The 22755-nt window shown below is 41.4% G+C and overlaps 1 protein-coding gene across 2 annotated transcripts in view; it reads left to right on the forward strand.

Moving 5' to 3' along the window:
• The first annotated feature begins 962 nt into the window (after positions 1–962).
• Positions 963–22755, forward strand: part of FRY (FRY microtubule binding protein) — a 233281-nt gene continuing 211488 nt past the window's right edge. Inside the window, exon 1 of one of the 2 annotated variants that reach the window (XM_068672761.1) lies at positions 963–1099. The gene's annotated coding sequence lies outside the window, so the exon portion shown is untranslated. Of the gene's footprint in view, positions 1100–1325; positions 1455–22755 lie in introns of those variants that run through there. The other variant, XM_068672771.1, reaches the window with a different exon arrangement.

The raw sequence follows: 22755 nt of genomic DNA on the forward strand, positions 1-22755 counted from the left end.
CAGGAGGAGAAATGTCTGTCCCTAGAAAGCCAGGACTCACCTGCTATGCTATTCACGGAATAATTCGTTTTTCATTAGAAAATTACACCAAGCTGTTTTTTCAAGGCCTGTTTTCCTAAAACTGAGTAAAAGTTGGTATATATCCTAGATTCATAGAATCATGAAGGTTGGACAAGACCTCCAAGATCACCTGGTCCAACCTTCCCCCTACCACCAATGTCACCCACTGAACCATGTCCCCAAGCACCACGTCCAACCTCTCCTTGAACACCCCCAGGGACGGTGACTCCACCACCTCCCTGGGCAACCCGTCCCAGTGCCTGACTGCTCTTTCTGAGCAGAAATGTCTCCTCATTGCCAACCTGAACCTCCCCTGACCCAACTTGAGGCCATTGCCTCTAGTCCTATCACTGGTTACCTGTGAAAAGAGGTCGACCCTCAGCTCCCCACAGCTTCCTTTCAGGCATTGCAGAGAGCAATGAGGTCTCCCCTGAGCCTCCTCTGCTCCAGACCAAACCCCCCCAGCTCCCTCAGCTGCTCCTCATAGGATTTGCGCTCCAGTACCTCACCTCTGACAATATTTTTCTTTCCCAAGCCTAGACACTCACCGTTACACAACAACCACCTCACAACTTGTGTATTGTGATCCTAGCCACACTCATTCGTATTGCTAAAAACGATACGAAACACGATTGTTTTGAAGTCTTTATTGCCTGACTCCTTTCAACCATGCTGTCACCACGCACAGCATCTGACACAGCAGGCTGAAAACCTGCTCTTTCGATAGTTTTTCCGCGGTTCTCTCAGCGGACATCTCACGGAGCAGCGCCACAGCCGGCAGGGCCATCACGTTCCCCCCCCCCCCCCCCTCCGGTGCCGGGCACAGCGCGCTCCCTCCCCGCTGCCCCCGGGCGGCGGCGGCAGGACCCAGGTGAGAGCGGGGCGCGGCTGAAGGAGGCGGGCAGGGCCGGCTGCCGCCGCCGACAGCCTCGGAGGGGCTGGGCGGAGGGAGGCCGGGCTCGGCTTGACAGGAGCGAGGGCGGGAGGCGAGGAGGGAGGCGAGGAAGGAGGCGCCGCCGGCTGCGCTCGCCGGGCGCGGGTGAGTGAGGGAGGGAGGGAGGCGGGAGGGAGGCAGCGGGTGCCCGCCCGTCCCCGCCGCCACCGGGCGGCTGAGGCGCGGTTCCCTTCTCATCCCCTCACCCTCAGCCCCCCGGGGAGCTTCCAGCGGGGTCTCCCCTCTGTAGCAGCCGCCTCCTTTATTGTCTCCCCGGCCCCACGAGCAGACAAAAGCCGCTCGGCGCCGACGCCCCACCTGCAGGGACCGCAGCCGCCCCCGGTGGGGGGGTGCCCCTCATGCCGCCGGGTCGGGGGGGACAGACGGACAGACAGACAGACGGACCCACAGCGGCTGTGCGCCGGCAAAACTTATTTTTAGCTGCGCCTGCCGCCCCGATGTGGGTAAAAATAGCGTGGGTCTTGGGCTGGGAGGGGGAGAGAAAGTGGTTTGGGAGGCCTCGGTGGTGGGTTTTTGGGTTTTGGGGGCGGGTTCGTGTAGTCGTTGTTAAATCTGGCGCTTCTGGTGTGTAAGGTGTTGGTTCAGGTGTCCTGAGCTGTCTTTCTAAGCGACCGGCTTGTTTGCTTACAAAAATAGGAACTCCACGTGTATAGCTGTTTTATTTTTAAAAAGGACCTATATATATATATATATATTTGAGAGGAAAACAAATAAAGCAGTAGTACAGCCAGAGAACTACGGGTCAGGTAATATCCACAGGTATGTGCTGGTGCTTTTACTTTATCCTGAAAGCTTTAAGGTCACCCCTCTAAGGACAGGAGCGAAGGAGACCATCACTTTGTCCTCCTCCACAGCCGTGTCTTCAGAACGAGACACAAGGTCTCAGCCACAGATATATATATATATATATATATATATAAACATATATATATATATTTAAACATATATATGCACACCTGATTCGTGTGTGCATGTGGGAAGCCTTTTGTAGGGTTACCTGAGGGGTTTTGAGCTGTAATTTTCTTCTGTACTGTCACTTCTGCTCAGAAGATCGGCAGCGTGTTAGCGATGCAGGTAGGAGTGATAACAGGCAGCCTTGTTTATCGTCTTGTAAATTAGCCTTTTGATTTTTTTTTTAGCTACTGAGTTTCAGCTGATCATAGCGATAAAACGATTAGTTTTATTGAGCTAAATTATACCACTTATGTCACAAAGGAAAATTTGGAGTTTTATTTTAAAACCGGCATAGATAACAGGAGATGTAGAGTGTAAATGAAAAAGTGTATATCCAATAGAAAAAGGAAATTTAAGAAAAAAGCTTGTATTTGTAGAATCACACTGTATTTCAGGTTGTAAAGGATGTTACCTACCTCTGGATGTTACCTACTCAAAGCAGGTCCAGTTGGATCAGGATGCTCTGGCCTTGCCAAGCTGAGTTTTGAGCACCTCCTGGGCTGGAGATTTGGAGATTCCAGCACCTTTCCGGTTGCAGTGGTGGTGCTGTTCAACCACCCTTTTGCTGGTTTGTTTTTTTCTTTATCTAGTGGCTATTTCCTGAGTTGGAGTTTGTTTCTTTCCTCCTGTCCAGTTGCCGGCACCTGGGCTGCATCTGTCTGTGGGTGATCATCGCCGTATGCTTCTGTAGTCTCAGGAGCTCATAGAAAACATACCAGTGTTTTGGACCAATGTGCTGATAGCTTCATGACATCATTCTGAGTATAATTGCTAAATTTCATATTCATAAACAGGAAATTTACTCTTTCCAAACGTGTTTTTTTTCAGCATTTCCTGCTTATTCGAATGTGGCCTATTAGTGTAGCCTATTAGTTCAATATTGATAAAGTAAACACCTTAACATCAATTAAGACTTTTTATTGTTTTCTTTTTTTAATCAAATAAACATCCCAAATTATCCACCTTTATCTATTTGCCTTGTGTTTGTTAACATGCACGTGAGACAATTTGTTCCTAATTTTTGCTAGAGTCCCTTTATCATTAGCAGTGTCACAAAGTACAGTGGAATGACAAAGAGTCAACTCCTTTTAATGAAAGGAAAGCTTTTGACTGTAATCTTGACACAGATTTTCCTTGAGAAGGGGTGTGCTTTGAACAATGGAGTAGAACCTGTTATTACTAGGAAGTTGCTTTTGTACTAACACAGGCATTGTTTAATGCTCTAGAGAAGCCTTGGCTGATATTTATAGTGCTGTTGATGCAGTAAATGATGTGGGCACCTTCTTTGGTTCAGTGGAAAAAAAAAAGTGGTTTTAGGCTGTGTGGAATAAAAATTGCCATGTTCTTCATCGTGACACATGACTGCCAAAATTGCTTGTTTCTTCATTTGCATAGATTCTTAGATGTTGCTGATAATATTTCAAGAGCAGTAGAATGTATTTGTGATGTGATTCATGGTGTGTCACTTCTGGACATGGCTGGGTAAAATTTCAAAACATTAGCATCATGCTGCTTAATAGCAAATACTTCGGAATAGCTCGTACTTTTCCATTAGAGCCATATCAAATAATTTATTAGAAGCAGTTTGAATGACCGGCTGCATTGAATTTGAGGATATTTGGATTGTTTGGTAAATAATTTAACTTATTTTTCCAGATAGCATCTGCCATTTTGTAATGACTGGAACACCTGACAGTTACGCTCATTGGCTTGCACTAATTACAGTGAGCTTCCACTTCAGGGAGAAATCACATCTGGGGGTGTATTGTTTTATATTGTTTGTATGTTTTGTTTTTTCTTTTCTTTTTGTTTTAGTCCTGCAATACCTATGCAAGTATTAGTTATTCATGGCATGCATAAAGCTCTTCTGTAGGCTCACCAAGCTCTATGTTACATATTTGTGATTTGAAAATTTGCCACTGGCAGCATTTTAGGGCTTTTAAAATAATATTTTCTGTTTCCAAAGTGAACTGCTTAGTTTGTTTTCTCTAGTGTGTATGAATCTCCTGTTAGCAGGTCATTGTGGCAAAATAAACTAACTCATTCCTTGTTACATTCTGATAAAATAAAACTTTTGGGGAGGGTGTAAAAGCTTTATTTGATTTGACAGTATTAGAGGATGATTTGCATCGTCGCTAAGTTGGTTCATCTTGGACTGTATGTTCAAAATCTTGGAAGGGGAGGCTTCACGTGTCTGCAAGCAGATGAGGACAGCAGTGATTCATATAACAATTTTCAGTCTGAATTTCGACAAGAACATAAAACTGGGAATGCACTTGTTAGACTCATGAATGTTCTGCTTACCATAATGCGTGCAGAAAGCCTGTTGATCTCTTTAAAATGATTGTTATAGGAGAGGATTCTGTAACGCAGCTCAGAGAGTTTCAGCTTTTATGGCCCAGGACTAGGCTAAATTGAACCTGGGGTGTGTGACAATGACTAATAACAGATGCATCAGTGGGAACTATAAGAACAAATCTGCATCCCACATCCAAGGTGAACCTGATGCTTTTTAGTTTGGAGTTGGCTTAAAACCCAACTAACAAAGTTTAATGGCCTCTTCAGATGGTATGCATAATGATGATAATTTTGGATGTCCTTGTTGCTGATGTAATTAGGCAGCCTGTAGCTAATGCTGCTTTGGGGGGCAGCAAGTTTATGCCAGGTATTTGTTTGCTTACTTGTTTTTGATGCCAGACTGTTCACGAATTCAGGCCAAATTCACTGGAGTTTTTCCACTAAACTGAATGATTAGGGCTAATGTAACATTTGGGGAAAAAGAGGTGCTTCTGCCCACGTCTTGCCACTTGGAAGTGCAGTGTTTCCGACACTAGCCTGGATGTGAAACTGCCCGGCTTCAGATTCCCTTTCAGTTTGTGTTGGAGCAAGGTCTGGAAGAGAAGCTGCTTCTCAGATTCCCATTATCACCAATTTTTCAGATATTCCCAGCTTCTCCTGTGGAATTGGAGGTGCTTTTGTAATTATTATTTAACAGGTAGAGACTGTGCGGCTGCTTCCTAGTTAGGTCTTTTGTGTTGGGCATGGGAAACTTGTGAAGTTTGTGTTCCATCAGCTGTCCCAGGAAGTGTTCAAGTATTTTATTATACACAAACAGCATCAAGAAGCACATCTGTGATTCTATGATTCTGTCTAAAATGACTCTCTAGCCTGATACTTACTAGTATCTTACTCCTGAGATACTAGAGATCTTTATTTCGGAAAGACAGAGTAATGTATCGGCTTAACAGCCAAGAAAGCATTGTTAAAATGCAAACTGTTTCTGAATATTGCTCAATTCCAGTATCACGCTGAACAGGGGATGATTATCTAACATTTATTCTTACAGTCTGTTTCTGAATAATCTTAAATTCCAAATGTTGGTATCTTCTGGTCAAATCACATTCTGTGTGATGTGACCATGTATTTATGAACGTGGTAGAGCGCTACCACTCAGTATTACTCAGTAAGTGGTACCTGTGACCCTGTGCACAGATTCCTTACGGTATTGCTTAGGAATTTTTGCTGACTTTTCCAAATGTTACAGTCTTTGTGTGCAGCCCTGTGCAGGTTTTGAAAGGTTTACAGTTTGCTGGTGACATTCTGCAGTACCATCTACAGGCTTCTGACAGGCTCCACACTACCTTTGAGGACATGTACTTCTGAACTTTGATGGAAATCGCACAGTGTTGTTCCAAATAAGTGCTCCTGTGACTTCTGCATGAGGTGGGCCAGATGGTTTTGCATTTCTTTTTTCCAGAAAGAAATCCATGGCTTACATACGTGTTCCAAACTGGCCTTGAAACAACTGCCATTGCTCCTGTGTGAAGATCAGCCTACTGTAGACTGGAAATCAGTGGGCTGCTGTGCTAATCCCAAGGCACCTCCACTAGTTTAAGTATTTGGCTGCTAATATTTGTACCAATTTGTCACTAAAAACCTGTTTTCCACAGAACACAGTGTTTTCTACAGGACTGCACGTTGTGTTCCCTACCAGCCATGTCACTGCTGCAGGCATCCATGGCAATAGGGGGCCATGGGTGTCAGTGTCAGTCTGGGGAAACAATTTGAATTTTTGGTGACTGTACAGTCCAAGGGGGTAAGAACTATATTTAAAATGTGGATTTCTCCACTGAAAATTGAAGTTTTCTTTCCTAATATTGCCTTGGTAATCATTGTTGATTTTTATTGACTTTTTTTTTCTATACGTTTTATCCATGTTGGCCAAAAAATGTCCTTAGGTGTTTTAAGCAGATGCCTGAAAGCCTAGAGGTAAAAGTGTAGTATGTGTTCGCTTCCATACTTAAGAATCAGTTCTTGAAAATCTATAGTTAAAAGAAATCTTATAAATCCCTTGTCATATTTGTAAATGAGCTGGAACAATGTATGTTCCTGTGATGATATGAATGCTGTTGCTGAAGTCTGCAGAGTACAACCTTGTAGTATGTGGCAAAGCATTTTATTTAAACTACGTAAGAGCACAGATAATTAGAGTACTTTGAAAGGAGTTTAAATACATGTGCCAGTCTTCATTGCTAAATGAGTGAATGTTAGGATGCGTATTTATTTTATTCTTTGTGTCATAGTATGTGGTTTCTCTTGGAGCAGAAATTGCATCACCTCCAGACCAGGCCGTGACAGGGCACGCAAATGTGGTGTAGGAATCCACTCCTGAACATCCCTCCGGAGTCAGATGGGAGCTTTTCTCTTTGCTACGTATGAAAGGGAGTAAAGACATTCAGCAGTGCTGTATGGTATTGCTGTCTTCTGAATGAAATACTAGGTATATTTATTTAGCTAGTCATTGGTTTTCAAATACATGTTCATTGCGTAATAGATCTGTGAAAAAGAACCTTATCTCAACTTGTGGAAGGCTTTGTTTGGGAATGGAGCACTACATCCACTGTAGGACTTTCACTGTGATCATTGTATCTACACCTGAGAAGCTACAGAAAAACAGCATAGCTGGGTTTTATGTTTTCAGGGATGAAATCAGCTACTACATCTTTTTTATTACTAAATAGTTTCTTTCATCTGTCTCTATTAAAAACTAATTCCATATGAAAGCAAAAATAATTTGCACAGATGCTGTTGGGAAAAAATGCCGTGTACTTTTGTACTTCATATAAAAAAAAAATAATACAAACTGAGGCTTTCAGAAAGGAAAGCAAGCTGACTTTCTACTATGATAAAAGACAGCTGACTTGTTGAGAGCGACAACCTTCCTGCTGCTGGCTGAGAGCTGTGCTGTTAACTTCTGTGAGTGTGGTGGAGCGCCACAAGTGATCCTGCAGTTAGTGTTGGCACTAAGGGTGAAACAGGGACCAGGTAACACCCCAAAGTATGTATGTATGTACGGTGGGGAATCCCATACGTCACTATTTAATAAAGTAGTTCTAACAGGCTTTGCAGAACTTATCAATATCTGTTTTGTTTGTTTGTTTGGTCTCTCCCATGTGATGAGCTTTGACATGAGTCAAAGGAAAGCTGTATGCATTAACTTCATCAGAATTTGTTCTGAAATTGTTTGATTGGTCCTGATTAGTCCATAGGTGCACTTCCAATTTGGTTCCTATTAAGTGAGCATTTTCAGTACCTCAACATTCTACATTTTACATCCATAAAAAGCTGAATGGGTTGCTTCTTTGAGATCTTGACAGTAATGCTGCTCTGAAAGAGAGGCTATTGTGACAATTAAAAATTTTCATTAGACAATCTTTATTAGAAGATTTAGAATAAAAGCTATTAATATCATCTGCATTTTTCATATTATATTTGCCAGTTTCTTCTGGCTCCTGATTAACTGTGGTTGTTATCAATAACAAACCTGTCATCCTTTGAGGTCTGGAGCTATTAAAGCTCAGTTTTGTCATGAATTCTCATGAATTTCTTCTGAATTCTTACGGTTCATCTGATGATCATGATCAGTGGCTTTGCTGCACTGAAGGCATGGTAAAATTTCTCTCCATGTGTACTTTGCTGCTGTGTAATATGATGTGAATCCATGCTCCTGCCTGTTTCTCAGCTATCACATTTATTGGAGCTGTTCATTAGAAGCGTGTTCTCTACTTGGCTGCCTGTTTCCCTAAAGCATGCAGTAAGTTAATTGCATCTGAGGTCACTACTACTGGCAAAAATGGGTAGGATTTGCCAAGCAGTTGAAAACTATTGGGAGGGGAAGAGAGAGACATGTTCGCAGACCTCATGATCACATAAGCCTCTTAGCTTTAGCAAAGCAGACCTGAATTCTGCGTTTCAATTATTCTGCAACACTTGGGACCCTGATGCTCTCCTTAAGGAGATATATCTCAAAAAAAAGAAAATTTTATGTGCATGAGAAGTTCAAAATGTGCCAAAACCAGATAATATTTCTTAAAATGCCTGTTATTAACAGGAGACTACTAAAAACACTGGTCTATTTTTAATTAAATGTCTGACCCACATTTTTAAAAATGAGTTTTCTCCACAAATTCTAATTTTTCATGGATATTTCAAAAGCTGTAATAGCTACCATTTATTCGGGCAAGGCATTTTGGTGAGTGTGTGTCTTGCAGCTTAATATCCTGATCCTGAAAATCTTTGCAAGAGTTTGTACGAGGAGTGTGCGGTCTCGCATGTGGGATTAGGGCATCTGTTGGAAAAAACAGCTTTAACGTACAGTACAAATACAAAGCTCCTGCAGTTTATTAAAAATACCCCAACACGGCGTTTGATTCAGTTTAATCAGGGAGGATATTTAGGAAACGTGTTTCAGGTTTTGGCCAGTTCCAGTGTCTTTTAGCCAGTTTTGTCTGGAAATCTTTTTATAGAAGTCATCTTGAAATTCATCCATACTTTGCGAATCGGGTATTGATTTTTCATTTGTTATGGGATGATTTCCTGTTTCTTCTAATTGCAGGAAGGATAATGGAATGGCATTTTCTGTCAATAATGATTAATGATAATTAAATCTTGGCAGCACTCAGAAGCGTGCTGTTGACATTGACATGCTGTACATCCTCAGCATTTCTGTCTTAAACTGTAAACGGGAGATGAGAGGGGAGGGCAAAATCCAGAAGCCAAATTGAAAAGGAAGGGCAAAGATCGTAAAAATAAACGGAATTTATAATTTAAGGAAAACTGATGGATTTATACAAAGGTATGTGATGGTGGTGGTAGGGATTTGGGTATAGAAGGGGTGGATGAAGAGCATAATAAGGGATGAAAGGGAAGAAATTAGCATTTAAGGGAGAAGAAGAATGGGGCTAGGTAAAGCCTTTAGAAAATGAGTGTCCCAGTTGAAGTATGGCATATAACTAACTGTGTGCCTACCATTTTTAATATATTCTTCAAAAGAGTCCCTGTTATTCTAATTTATGTCAAACTGGCTTTCTGAATAGATTTTTACCATTCGTTGCATGATTTCTTCGCTGGAACTAATTTGCTGATTTTAAACTGTGATTTTTAACAGTGAGAGGTGGAACAAGACCTTTCTGTCCCCACATAGGCTTAGGAAAGCCACACTGCAGCAGTACTGCTTCCACAGGCTAAGTGTGGCAAGGAAATGGACTACGGCCATTTACACCAGTCTCACGAGGACACAGGCAGGTGCCCTTCAGGACAAAAATAGTTCTGTATTGTGCTTGCAGTTAATAAAATGCTTGCTAATGCCATCTCAGAAGGTAAAAATACATCGTTTGTTTCCATTTTCTTGTACGCATCCAGTTTCTTGTATACTAGATGGAAAGCTGCGTACGTATTTAGCCCGGGCTGTTGTCCTTTGGGTCAGACTGAATGTTTTTTGGAAGGAGGAGAGGAGGGCAGTTGCCCTCAAGAAAGACAAGGTCCAACTGGAGCTGCTTTGGGGTGACCCCGAGAGCAGGAGGCAGGGGCAGAGCCGGCAAGTTGTGGCCTTCCAGTACCTAAAGGGGCCGACAGGAAAGCTGGAGAGGGACTTTGTCCATTGGGTGTAGTGATAGGATATGGGGGAATGACTTTAAACTAAAAGAGGGGAGGTTTAGATGAGATACTTGGAAGAAATTCTTCCCTCAGAGGGTGGTGAGGCCCTGGCACAGGCTGCCCAGAGAAGCTGTGGATGCCCCATCCCTGGAGGTGCTCAAGGCCAGGCTGGATGGGACTTTGGGCAACCTGGTGTGGTGGGAGGTGTCCCTGCCCATGGCAGGGGTTGGAGTTAGATGATCTTTAAGGTCACTTCCAACCCAAACCATCCTGTGATGCAATGTTTATGCAAATACCAATTTGTTACTGGTGTAATTTAGAAGAAGCTGAAGCTGTTCTAAGTGATTTGTAAGTCCCTAGGGTAGACTAAGTGGCAATTTTTCTCTTAGCAAGCCACTGGAGATTGGTGATTTGGAAGTAACATCCAGAGGAAAGAACAGATCCTGCATGGGTACCATGGCTATGGATTAATTTGATTCTGAGCAAATATATTGCTAAACGTTCTTATCTTTGTCCTTAAGTAACAGTAAAACTTGGAGACTGAAGGCTGTGGTTTAGGGGCTTTCTTTCTCTTTTCTCCCCTCTCTCTCGGGCTTTCACATTAAACTGGGTGGGGAAACAAGACTGTTCATCTGAAGCCTACACTAGGTTTCTGCTGTAAATGCTGGTGTAATTTATGCTAATACAAGGCCAAAATGAACCATCAAAAATAAACTGTTATCCCTGATAGATCGAACAGTATGCAAGGTTTGGTGTAAATACAGCTATTTAATATGATGACATGATTGTGTTGTTTTTTGTTTTTTTGCTTGCTTCCCACTTCTTTTTTGAGTGAATTAGCAATTTAAATTTATAAGCATATTTAAAGAGACCTCCTTTTTTATGCGTTGTTAATTACAAAACCAGAAAAGGTCAGGGTTCCTTTGGTTCCTGCCGTCACATTTGTCAGCGGAGGGAAGCATGCTGTGGGAAGGTTGTTGTAGCTGCCCTAAGCATTTAGGGCCTTTTCTCCCTTAATAACACCCGCCTGGCAATTCACATGCTAATACCTACCTTTGAGGTATATGCTGGGAGGGTCTAAGGTTCTCCTATCCACAAATGAAGCTCTGTTCCTTCAGCAGCCTGATTGTTTCCCATCCCCTGGGAGTATCCGCGTGCTGCCTGCAGGACCCTAGAACAACGTGAGTGATGAAGTCCCTGGTGGGACTTAGGTCACTGACTCCATCTGAGGAACAGCAGTGTTCACATGATGCCTGAAGCAATCTGTAATGTTACGACTCTTCCTCTAATTCCTGCTGCTGTGCTAAAGTGGAGGAAAAGAAGAAACGGCTGAGCTGGTTTTCTCTTATTTTCAAAGATTTAAATTGCATGAGGTGGTAATTTTTTTTTCCCCTCTGGGAGATGGAGAAGAGCAGATCCATCCTTAATGTGCCACACAAGCCATATTCGCGCAGTGCTGCGGCAGGCAGTTTTTATAGATGGCTTGTGGGACTGTGGAATTATTACAGCGTTGGTTAAAGTAGCTAAAAATTACAGATTAGCATTTTACTACATCATGAAAATTGTGTTTGAAAAAGGATGCAAAAGGCACTAACTAAATCATTACCTATTGATAGGTATTGATATTGATACTACAATATGATGCTGGGTAGAAAATTAGCATTAATTTGAAAAAATATTTGCAGATCATGTAGTACTTTGCTTACTGGAATCTACAGAGGGTTCTGAATAGGTGTGTTGACAAATATTAGGAAGTAATCCTTAACAAAAGGAATACAACAAAATACATTGAGACATCAAAGTAAGCATTTGTTTGTTTTGATGGCTTACTAGATAATATAGACCTCCAATTTTATTGTATTTTTTCCTGACCCAACCATGTAAAGTAGTTGTCAGCAGACAGGAAGATGTGTGTTTATGTACAGCCACTTGCTGTCCAGAAAGAGAACAGAAATAGAAGTTGGAGAGTGGCAACAGTGCTAAGTGGGCTTTGGAAAACCTTCCATATAAAGCAAGGTTGAGAAGATTGGCACTTTTAAACTTTTTCCACTTTGAACTAGATGCAGAAGCTGGCCTTTGTGAGGAAAGGCAATTGTGTGTTCTGTCCACCCCTTTTAATGGAAGAGTGAAGCATGTAATGAGGTCAGAAAACCTCAAATATGTAAGAAGTTCTTTCTCCGCGGCGGGCGTGTAATTAGTTTGCGCAATTAACTGACAAAAATATCCGAGCGATGAGGAGATACTGGTATTTCTACAACAAAAGATTAGATGCTTCAATGTGACCTGTGCATGCAACACAGAAGCGACCTGAGGATTTCCGAAGGCCTTTCTGCTGTGCAATCCCTGTGCTTCACAACGCAGGCAAAGTAGATGGAGCGACTGCAAACTCTCGCTTGCGATCAGGGCTGTCCACCGCCAAATTTCTTGCACCTTCTGTCAAGCCATCTGCCACAGGCTAATGAATAGCCGGCGTGCTGGATTAGATGAAGCACCAATATGAGCTGTTGCGATAGCTCCCGCCTTGCTGGCAGTGGGAGCTCTGTGGTTAATGAGGCGTCGAGTAAAATTGTTGAGGGCGGCGTGGCGAAGGGTTCTTGCTACGAGCGCCGCGCTGCCAGCTGCTGTTGAAAGAGGGGTGAAGAGCCCACTGCTTAACCTCCCTCAAAATACTGAAGGAAAGTTCTTAAGTTGCTTTTTTGTCCCAGCAAGACCATGTTAAGTCCTGTAATTTCACTCATACAAGACCTGTGCCCTCCTCAGTTGACACCTGAGGACCAGGACTCACTACAACATCTCAAGCAGCCCTAGACATGTGGGGGGTCAACTGAATCAAGCTCCTACGGGCTGTAAAATTGTTATAAAATATCCCAGCCAAATAATCCCATTACTTTCTGAAATAAGTCCTCAGAAATATCATGAAGAAAATACTGAAGTCAGAAACTTGATAGCATTAGATGCTTTTAATGAGACTGGAAGCATTATTAAATGAATTTTTAAGATAGAGGCTGCTGTACTGTAATTCTTTTAAAATTTGTCTTTATCTTCGATGTGGCTGGAAGGAGCAATCTCATTCAACATCACTGAGTGCATTAGGCTTTAATATCAATTTGGGCTGGATCCAGTCTGTTATGACAAGTAACCTTCCAGATCAAAAACATCTTAAAAGTTGGAACGTTCCCCTATCTATCTTTGAATAGATAGCGATGCCATTTTTAATTAAGTCTGAGCTATTTCATTTTGATTTAACTTCCATTTCATCTTAGCAGGCAGAATCCGGCGGTGCTGCATCCAGTTACTGTCTGACCTTTTCTTCTTTGTTTTCAGTTCACAAAGTTTGAAAACAATTCATGTGTTAATGTGCATAGTGCGGATGGTGGCAGGGCAGAAAGCTGAGAGGGTGGTGGTGATTTCTTTAAATCAGATTAATCGAGATTTCTCTTTTTACTATTGTAGAAAAAATTGCTTTAGCTTGCTTTATTTGATTTCAAATTTGTAAATATCAGGACTCAAATACTACTCTACAACTGAAGGAAAAGAATGCCAACAGTGAGTCTCCACCATGCTCCATACGATTCAGAAAGCCTTCTGGATTTTGGTGCTGGTCAGATGGAAGAATCTTTTAAATGGGGAAGTAATCCTTTCTGGCATAGTCTTGTTGTTAATATTCATCATAGGAATTTCTCCACTTAGCCAAAAAGGCTAGCTGGGGGTGACAGTGAGAGAGAACAAACAGCATTTTTAACCTAACAGCGTCAAATTCCCAAGTTTGTTCAAGGGAAGATGTTTCAAGTGGCAGTTGATTTTATTTGTTGTTACTTCAAATAAGCATTTTATTCTCTAAGGAATTATTTTTTCCTTTTTTTAAAATTAAATCAATCTGTTTTCTGACGGGTCTTGCCAATAAAGTCTCATTTCAAGACGTCAATAGTCTTCGGTACTTCCAGCAGAAATTTGATAGTGTTATCAAATTATAATGGTAAAGTTAAAGTTCTTGTAGGTGAGCTAACGCTGTTCTCCTTTTGGAACAAAGCTGGTGCAGAATTTTAAACAATGGCAAGTTCAAACTCTGAAACTCATTGCTGAGGAGAGCAATGAGGCTTTGGGTCCGAGCAGAAGCAGAGAAGCTGAAGGGAGGCATGAGCACAGCCCTGGTGCCCTCCCTTGCTGGCCTGGCAGCTTGTGTGTGTGGAGGGAGGTGTGGGGTACTCAGGGCTGATAGTTTTATATCTATCTATCAGGGTAGTTTTATATCTGTCTACAGAAAACTGTGGTTAACTGAGCACACTGTGAGTCTGTGGATCACTGGGGATGACTCAAAACATGATAGGGAGGTGTGCTGACCTTGTCACTGATGAATGGGAAAAGATATTTCGAAAAGTGTAACTGCATGCGTTTCTCAGGGGTGTCTGAGGCTGCAGCTTTCTCAGGCAGGACATTAACATCAGCCTTTACTGAGAGCTTAAGATAAGGCAATTTTCTGTGTTTGAGCCTGATTGTTAGAGACCAGCAGGATGCAGTTGCTCTGCAGGAGAACGTGAGCCAGAAGCCAAGGATGACAGCAAAGAGAGTAGTCCCACATTACCCAAGCAAGAAGAGTGGAGTAGTCTGGTGATGGTATCCCAGGGCAGCCAACAGAGCAGCTTCACAGAGCCACAGGGTGGCTGAGGCTGGCAGGGCCCCTGGAGGCCCCTGGTGCCCCCCTGCCCAAGCAGGGACACCCAGAGCAGGCTGCCCAGGGACATGTCCAGGCGGCTTTTGGAGCTCCCCAAGGAGGAGACCCCACAGCCTCTCTGGGGGTCACTGAGCAGAGCCTAGCTCCAGCCTCTCTGCACCCTCCCTTCAGGGATTTAGGGACACGGATGAGATCCCCCTGAGCCTCCTCTTCTCCAGGTTGAGCAGCCCCAGCTCTCCCAGCCTCTGCTCACAGCAGGGATGCTCCAGTCCCTGCATCATCTTCATGACCCAACATTTCACTCCCCCCAGTGTGCCCAGGTCTCTCTTGTACGGAGGGGCCCAGAACAGGTCTGTCCCTAGTCACAAAGCAGGTCCAGGATTGAGGCAGCAGGACAGAGGCAGCAGCACACCTGGCCAGGCCCATGCACATGCGCAGCGTGAGGGGAAGGTGCATCCCTGTGAGGCTCCACAGGCGGCTCTGGAGGAAGGAGCAGCACATGGAAGCCCCTGTGAGCTCAGCTCCATCCCAGGAGGACAACAGATACCTCCTAAGTACAAGCCTGGTAATTCCTGCTCTCAAGAAGCAGGAGTCCACTTGTGATCACAGCAGACCCAAAGGGAAAATTCACTGAAGCCTGCAGATCTACAGAGGACAGCAGGGTCTTAGCCAAGCATGAACCACTAATAATTTTTCTTTCTAAATAATATCCATTCTTTGGCAACGTCCTGTAATTTCTGCTTTTTACGGTTGATTTTTTTTTTTGGTCTGATAGTTCTTTTGGAAAAATGAATTCCACCTTTTTTACTTTTAACCAGGGTGAGGACCGTTACTGGCTAAGGAACATATCACACAGGTTGTTGAAATTACAAAGAATAATGACAGAGTGATATGGCCTTTCCCAGTTAAGTCCTTAAGGAACTTTCTTCCACTTATGCCCTTGTTTCCATGCTGGTAATACAGCCGTCAGATTTTTACGTATTAAAGAAAGTTTAGAAATCACTGCCAGGATCAAAATTAACAATATCCTCAAAAGCGTAGCTTGATCAGGTGGGGGAAAGGCAAGTGGGATTGTGTGACAGAACAGCAAGAAGGAAGGCAAGAATTGACAGGATCAAGATTAGAGAAAAACGGGAGGAAAAATAAGTGAAGAAAAAGGGAATTAGAAGGAAAGAATGAAGGGGGCAGAAGAAATCATTGGAAAGGACAAATAGGCGGACCCAAAGCTGCTATGAAAAGATGTGTATCATTTTCCATCTTCTGAAAATAAATACATAATAATCCTGAAGAACATGAGGAATGGGAAAGAAAACATTGAAATAAAAGTTGTATCTCCTCTAAGTTGTCTAGCACTAAGAAAGCTGTCAGATGCGAGGACATTTTTAGTGTTCAGTTACTTACTGAGAAAAAGTGGTTTGGATCTAAACCTTAGTAGTGATGTTAAATGTTATGGTTGTCGAAAGGTGGACCACTTCCCATACGTGTAAAAGGGACTTAAAATAGATACTGCATCAGGACGTTGAATTTACTCCTTTTCCAGTCTGAGTTTTGCTGGTGGTTATTCAAAGCTATGTATTTATGCTTGGTAAGTAAAACAGGAACTGCCTACTTTTTAGAAAAATGTTATCACCTCGATCTCGCTAAGCAAACGAAGGTTTATTGTTATCCTGGAAGCTCCATGGTTCGTGGTGCAGTAAGACAGGCATGGTGCATGTCTGTGTTCCTGGTGTAATAAGTAGAATATCAAGTGATCCAGCAGCTAAGTCTAATATTCGTTTACAGATTCACTGATTAAGGCTAGGAAATGAAGAATAGTGTTGCCATGGTGAAGTCTATACGATAAAGCCCAAGAAGAACAAGGTAGTGAATAATTGATACATGTCTAAGATTAGAAACGATCATTTACAGTGTGCTCTTTGATATTCATGTTCGGTTTTTACTTGAAAAGCCTCTGAGAAACGCATTAGCATAGACTTGTGATAGGTTTCTGCGTAAACTTTTAACCAAAGCACCCATGGCTCGTGTGTAAGAGTGCACAACTGTGCAGTTACTGCACTGCTAAGATTGAGAATTGAAGCCTAAATCAAAAAGTTAAAAACTGTGAAGCTTTTAATATGGAATTTTGCCAGGTCACACACATTAGTGTATTTGCTAAAAATACAACAGAAATAAGTGACAACGTGTGCCATAGGATTCAGTGAGACAGGTGGTAACCCTGTGCCTGTGTGCTTACCTCCTTCTGTTTTTAGGCTTGTTTAAAATACCTCTAATTTAATTTTTTGAAGCTTTGGTTGAGAAATAATTTAATAAAGTGTCCTAGACCAACTCGAATGAAGGACAAGTACATATGAGTGTCCTGATAAAGCTGAAAGACCCACACACGTTCAAAAAAGGACAGCGATCTGCTGGCTGTTGCCAGAGCTTCATTTCTCCGATGGGAAGTAATAGAAAGCTATTTTCTGGGATAAACACTGTGGATCTGCTGGAGCAAAAACTGAAGGCATCGTGCCTTTATAAACAGTTTTGCTTAATAAATGTGTCATTTATTTTTATAAACGTTATGATTGAAGTCAGTGATTGTACTCAAAGAGTTCTGAATACTGTCCAGCTGCCCTGTAGCAAACTTCACTTGTCGTTAAATTCTTTTTTAGCAATCTGGATAGCAAGAGGTATTTTTCATTAGTAAGTAGCCCCGTTAAAATAAATAAAATACATGCAGTTGGCTTGCGTGCAACGGTCCTGAGGTTGTTGGTGGTGTTTTTCTGCTTGCAAGTTGAATACGATTAGTCTTTTTTTGTCTAAATAATGTGAAGTAATCTCCACAAAAATACCATATATATAATTTCAAATATGTTTGTTTTCATTATTTTAATGCATTAAGTTTGCAAACTGTCTTATAGTAAATGCCCCATTAAAGCAAGCACCTCTTCATGTTCTCTGGGGTGTGTTATAATGGGGTTATGACCATATATTTACAGTATAAAAAAAGGGTTATACAGTGTGCATCTCAACATCTTCCCTTCCGGATTAATTGCTTCTAAAGTGAGACGTTGTAAGAAAGAATCCAAACTAATTCAATATTGACTGTGAAACAGCGATGGCAAACACCAGGGGATAGAATTGAGAGATGGTTCAAAGGAGGATGGCAAATACCAGCATCAGGCTCAATTGCAGTTAATTTATCACCCAGAATAAGTAGGAGCTGGATATAACAAGTAAGAAAAAGTTCAGATGTGCAATGCACGATGAGGTGTGCTCCAAAATCACCAAAGGAAGTTTTACCATGGTCTGTATAGAAGAAATCGTATTCAAAACCTGTGTGCTTTTTATGTTTTCATTCTATGCAGAAAGATTTGAAAATGGATTCATACTTCCCAGGGAGGAAGCTCGGAGCTGCTCGTCTGAAGCAATGAGCCATGTGCCTGGAACAGCAAGGCTTTGCATAATGGGCTCCTCCTCAAAAAGATCGTGATGTTGCTGCTGGAATAATTGTGTTCTTTCTGCATTTATTCAGCATTGCATTAGATAATTAGAAAACAGTTGTGCTGCGGGAAAAAAAAAGGTTGGATTTTCCAATTTGAGGGTCTCAGACACAAGTGCCCTACCTACTTCTGGTTTCCCTCAGGCAATGGGAGCGATCTCAGGTCCTCTGCCCCCTACCTGTTTGGGTCTGAGCACTTGTGTGTGGCTCAGGCTGCTGAGCAGTGGGAAGACAGACGGTGGAGGAGCCTTCACGTCAGAGGTGTTCAGAGATCTGATGTGGGACAGGGTTTGAGACCGACGGATCATTAAATTGTGTTACAAAATTACATGCAGCGAAGAAAAGCTGTGTATAATTGCATAAATATCATGGAGATGGTTATTTTCCTTAACTAGTTTTTTGGAAATGTTGAAGTAACGTCTCAGGATTTTTATCAAAGCCTGGCTACTTATGTGCACAGGCTTCCCACAAAGGCAGTTATTTTCTTTTTTAATAGATTAATGAATGGTTCTGCCTGTATTTCAGCTGCCTGGTATTTGCTGCTTTTCCATTTCCATGGAGCCTAGATTTTTATTTCTATGCCTTGCTTTCCCATAGGCTGCTGAGAATCAGTTAAGTGATGTCCTTCTATGTTACCATCCATATGTTGTACACAAGCAAACATTAGCATTCAAGTTGCATGCATTTGTTAATATCCGTTCATGCTATTTCCTTGTTAGTGGTTTCTTGCAGAAAAACAGATAGTGCTGACCGTTGCAAAGCAGATAGCTCAGGTTTCTCTTTCAACACTTGAAACTACATTACTGAGGTAACTTTCTCCTTAGGTTTTTCCACCTCTGTTTTTTTTTTTTTTATATAGTGATACAGGCATTTGTCAGAGGCTTCACTGCCATAGATGAAGAGGTCTGGACTTTCCTTCAAGCACACTGTAGAAAAAAGAAGGCATCAAGAGCTCTGCTCAGTATTAATGCTTTTGAGAAAAGGATATTTGCTGGAGATAGATGTTCATTTTGTTTTGTTAGCGTAACTTTTGAATAGTGTTCTCTGCTTAATTCTGAAGCAGTTTGCTGGCAGTATGATTAACAGTGGTTTATTGTACGACCGAAGAAAGCAATATTGATTGCAAGTATAAAGGCGCTCTTAGAGATGCTTTCTGAATTGTTTAGTCTTCCTAAATGAAGTCATCTTTTAAAGAATTTTGCAACTAAAGGTCTTTTGCTAATTTACCCTATTGTTTTGGCAGTTTTTGTGATTCTTATTCAGAGCTCTTTGAGACTATGTCACACACATGACAGCGAGAAAGTGTACTAAAGGTATTACTTGGCACTGTTGTTATCAGGTTCGGGCATCTGGAATTTAGTTTCTTTTTTTTTTTTTTCGTAGATTACGTTCAGAAGCTTTTGCTCCAATAGCTCAAAATATCCACCTCACCTTGGGATTGGCTTGGGGGGGTGTGTGCATTAAATATGATAATAAGTGGGCAGCAAACTGATTGGTATTCCAAACTTTAGAAGTTATTTGCATGCTACTTCTCTTGCTGTCTTAATTATTCACTCTGAAGTCCTTTATGTCTGCTTTACCATAGAGGCATAACGAGTGGCTGAGTCAATTGCACGTGTAGAACCTGTAAGTTGAGCGGAGGCCTTGCATGGTTGTTATTTAGATCTGTTATTAAATTCCTACATTATTTTTCTATATGAAGTAATAAAGAATGGAGATGGAAAGAAAAAAGTAATGCTGTACTACAGAATTTGTCTGTTAGACAAAGGAGATTTAAACTAGATTAAAGATATGGCTAATTTTATAATACAAAGAGAAAATACTGCCTGCAGTCTGTGTTCTGTTTATTTTTTCTTTAAGCTACTTAGCTGGAAAAAACTTCACATACATGATTATCAGAAGAGGCTCTCTGGAAAATACGTTTCTGTTCTACCATTCCTATACCCATCTTTCAGTTTGTTCTTCCTGCTGGTGCCTGCAAGAAAAAGTTCAGGTCTACATCTTGTTGCTCAGGATGCTTCGTACAGATTGCCTAAGAGTTTCATCCAGAGATTATTTGTTGAAGATTGTAGTGCTTGGGTCACTGAAGTTGATCACATAACTGAATAATCAAAAACAGGAAGAAGGGAGATCAGAAAAAAAAGAAACTTTTTGATGTCAGTTTAGAGACCAAATTGAATTAAAACTAGCAAAACAAAAATAGTAGTCCCTGTCAAAAAACTACCGCCCACAGCCACATTACAGAATCCTGCTGAAATACCAGATTTTTATCCCCAATTAAAAGTGTGATTATTTTCGTAAGAGGATTAGTTTTTCATAGTTGTGTTCAAATGGACCTCCCGTCTGGCTTTCTTCACCAAACCAAAACTGGATGCGGGGCTGAATGTGCTTGCAATAGGACATTGTGCCACAAAACTCTTCCAAGAAGACATCATTGTGCTGGTGTCATGTGCCAGAAGTGTGCTGAGGCATTATGTTGATCTGTAGTAACATCAGATTCTCCAGGACCAGCATCCTATTAATCTTCCTTTTTCAGTCATGTTTAGAAAACTCCTTACCTTTTAATAAATTAAGTGCTTTCTCCTCATTATATTGACTTAAAAAGCAACGAGACCACAGTTACAAGATCATTTTCATCAGGACTAAACCATTGCTGTTGCTGGAAACTTCAGATCCCTTCATCCTACATCTCTGCTGTGGTCCTGCAGCTCCCTTATGCTGGCTGTGCTCAAGTCTTCCTGACAAAAGACGAGGGGATGGCGTGTTGTTGATACTTTGTGTTTGCTGTTTTTTTCTTGATTTGTTTTTGGTTTGGAGTGTTGGGATTTTTTTCTTTGTTTTGTGGTGGTTTTTTTCTTTGGTAATCCTCTATGTCAGATGTTAGTGCCTTTAAAAAAAAAAGAACAACCTGATTCAGTCTTATCCACTTTTTGAAATCCTTGACAACAGCGGGCTATTCAAGACTTATGGATGCTTTTGACGTAAAATTTGCATAGTTTCAAGAAGCGCTCATAAAATAGCCAGAGATGGGAGAAATTAAAAACAGAATGGGATGGCATTTATTGATACTAATTTTCAAAGTTTTCATTGGTGTGGAGCTCTCTGGAAAGCCAGTGGAGAGCTATCGGTAACCACCGTACTGCTGCAGCGCAGGCAAACAAGGTGATCCCAGCCCTCACTTTGCAGTTTTTAGTAGTTGAGATGTTTATTCTGCATCGCTTAATGTATTAATAGAAAAGAAGACAAGTAAACGATTTTTGGACTGCAGAATGTTATTAGCAAACTGGCTTTGCTAATGGTGATGTGGGCGTGCAGTCAGTTGGAAAGATGAACATTTTTGTCACAAAGTGGGTAAATGTTAAAAAAAAAAAAAAAAAAAAAGGAAAAACACATATGACCTTATGTTTGATAAGAAACATTCTGTCAAATGGAGCTGTAGGGATTGCATTTGAGGATAGTACCTTTAGAGAATTGGTGTTTATCAATCTGTTGCAGTGTGAAAGACGTGCCTTAGACACTTCGTATAGCACATGCATCTAGACTCAGGAGGAGCTCCTTACTGTACAAAGGAGCATAGTCAGAAAAGGCTCCCATACAAAAGAAACCTGTATGTTTGGCTAAGTTATGAGGCATAAGTAAAGACTAATAGTGGTTGTCTTTCAGAGCATGAGGGCAAAGCATGGTAACAGGAGGTGGATGCGCAGTGTGAACTGCATTATGCAGAAATGTTCAAGCTGCCTTTTTGGGCTGTTTGCATCACTTCAGAGCTGCAGGCTGGTTGGCAAACCCAGGTGAGAAGCACCATGACTTGCTAGATACAGGCAAGTGATAGATGGGTGCCTCTTCCAGCACCCAAACTGAACACTTTACATTGTGCTGCATAGGAACAACTGATGTGAAGCAAGTGTAGGTATCCCTGACATGGCGATGTCCATGTGCTGAGTGCATCCCTATTGACTAGGATGTAGTTTCTCCCCTCTGCCTTAAATACTTTAAAAAATGAAAAATACAAGTCTTTTTTTTTTTTTTTAATGAATATAAGTGAATAACTTCCCCAGCTGAGCTTATTCTCACCATACTACTTAATCAATTCTAGACATCATAGGAAGGGAAAGACTCAAAATAAAAGGAGCAGGGCAGGGGAAGCATCATGCAGAATCATTTTTATGAACATTGAAGTGGTAGATGGCCAAATAGGTGGTGTTTTTTTTGTCTCTGTGTGTTTTTTTTTAATAATGTTAGAAGTACTGCTTTCCTTGATTGTATCACAGAATATCTCTTTATGCATGTCAAAAAGAATCTGTTTTATCATGTAATTGTGTCTACTTTTAAACAGCATAAATTTAGAAAAATATTTTTATTTTATTCCAAAAATTCAGTCAACAGTAATTTTAATGTTTGCCTTCACTTTTTTAATTTAACATCTCAGCATAAAGATACTGATACTGAAACTTTTCTCTGCAAGTATTTAAAACATACAGTTATTTTGCCAATAATTTTTTAACGAGAAATTTTTGTAAGTTTAAATGATTCAGTGGGAGGGGAAGGTTAGTGCCAGAATTGCAGAGTATTTACATGATTCTCTGCAGGGATTAACCTGTTCTCTGCATAAATTATTTCTCCTAATAATCATTATCATATTGTGATCTCAGCACTAATTACAGCTTTGGGTGGGAAATATTTTAGCTGCCTTTGATT

This window comes from Anas acuta, chromosome 1, assembly GCF_963932015.1.
Source record: "Anas acuta chromosome 1, bAnaAcu1.1, whole genome shotgun sequence".
NCBI lineage: Eukaryota > Metazoa > Chordata > Aves > Anseriformes > Anatidae > Anas > Anas acuta.